Source organism: Anastrepha ludens, chromosome 5, assembly GCF_028408465.1.
Source record: "Anastrepha ludens isolate Willacy chromosome 5, idAnaLude1.1, whole genome shotgun sequence".
NCBI lineage: Eukaryota > Metazoa > Arthropoda > Insecta > Diptera > Tephritidae > Anastrepha > Anastrepha ludens.
The window spans coordinates 101,614,447-101,616,584 of record NC_071501.1 but is presented as its reverse complement, the minus strand read 5'-3'; positions in this window follow the sequence as shown (position 1 = coordinate 101,616,584).

Sequence of the window (2,138 nt, the reverse complement as noted above, 5' to 3'; positions counted from 1 at the left end):
TTCAGCATTTTTCTATCAAGCGAAACAAATTGCAAAAACTCATGTTCGTCAGAGTAGTTTATTTTTCTTTGGAACTTTTTTTAAGGTATACTTTTTATTGACCCTCTTTATGAAAATACACATCATTCCAAAATTCATTAATGTGATGACTTCCAAATGTAAATTAACTGGATCTGAAGCAAATTAGTAGGTTGTTCGTACGACAGTCGGTTCTAAGTTACCGGAACAACCGTTTTTTAAATGCGGCTAAGGACCTCTCACTTTGCCACTCCAGCGCCATTCCACAAATATGTATAGGGCATGTTTATGCAGCTACCACAATAGCCCGATTGTGCGGTCATATTTAGCCTACTGTCAATCCACTAAGGTATTGTGTTAGTAGAGAGCATATCCGGGCCCCGGGGGGAAATAGCGGTCGCCGCTTGGCAGACAATGGCAAACCTCCGAGTGTTTTTCTTCCCTGAAAAAGCTCCTCATAAAAAGCATTTGCCGTTCGGAGTCAGCTTAAATGGTGCAGCTAGTGGTGCTATATAACCCTATAGCCGTAACCATAACCATAGCCGCAACATAACAGCATTTATTGGTAGCTGATATTGAAATGGACTTAATGACGACATTTGCATTTTGTCACAAAAACACGGATAATTTTGCATTAAGTCAAATAATATTTCGTCGCTTATTTCTAATATTCAAATTTGTATCGCAAAGTTCAAAACAAATGTAAAGTATTTCATAGCTCCTTACGGTTACGGGGAAAACCAAAGCTCAATAGATACATACGGCTACGGTTATAGTTATGGTGTTATGGTGCGACACCTATAATCGTTTACAGTGATGCCCATATGTTTGATAAGAACAACTGATTACGATTACGGTTATTGCTAAGGTAAGGCACCACTAATTGCAGCTTAAGGAACCTTTCTGATCTGGAGATGTGAAAATTGAAGGCGTTGGAAATTGAAGAAAAACTATTGAAAATCGTTTTTATTCATTAGATCAATTCTTTATTTTGCAAAAAAAAAATTTTTTTCAATGACAATATTAAAAAAAAATTGCTTCCTCTGACGTAACACATGCCACTGGCGTAACAGATTGGGCTGCTTAGGTACGTCTGAAAAAATAACCTTCGGTCGATTATTCATCAAGAGGTATGTCGGGTAGCAGATTTACAAAAAAAAAAAATTCTAGATATTTTATCTGTTTATTGGAAAAACAAAAAAAAAGGATTTTTTGTCACGTTCCCGCTCTTAAAAAAAACGAAAAATTGATTATAAAATTAGAATTCTGCTACCCGCGGGAGCCACTAGTCTACTAAATATCATATTAAAAATTCAAATCAATGGGTTTAGTACTTTTTGAGGAATTACCAACGCCAACTCGGAAAAAAACTTATATATATATGTATAATTGGCGCGTACATCCTTTTTGTGTGTTTGGCCGAGCTCCTCCTCCTATTTGTATTGTGCGTCTTGATGTTGTTCCACAAATGGAGGGACCTACAGTTTCAAGCCGATTCCGAACGGCCGATATTTTTATGAGGAGCTTTTTCATGGCAGAAATACACTCGGAGGTTTGCCATTGCCTGCCGAGGGGCGACCGCTATTAGAAAAAACTTTTCCTGCATTTTGGTCTTTCTCCGAGATTCGAACCAACGTTCTCTCTCTCAAAACCGAATGGTAGTCACGCACTAACCCATTCGGCTACGGCGGCCGCTCGGAAAAAATAGTTTCGAGAAAAACATGGTTAACGCGCTTATACCTGGGTGTCGTACTCCAAACCGGTCTCGTTTTAAAGGACTGTAACGTCTGAACTACAACGAATTTCAATATAAAAATTTGCAAGTATATTTTTGAAAGTATAAACTATCATAACATAAAAAAAATCGATTTTTTTGAGATTCTATACCAGAAAGGTCCCTTAAAACAGTACAGACCCCTCCATTTTTAGAGGGTCGCAAGACGCACACCACAAATGAGAGAAGGAGCTCGGCCGTACACCTGACAGAAGTGTACGCGCCAATTATTTATTTTTTATTCATTTTGAGAAATCTTTGTCTTCCTGATCATTCAGGCTTTGAACCATGTCGCACTTACATCAAATTCAAATACAAATTTGTTTCTTCTAAGATAAAGCACTGA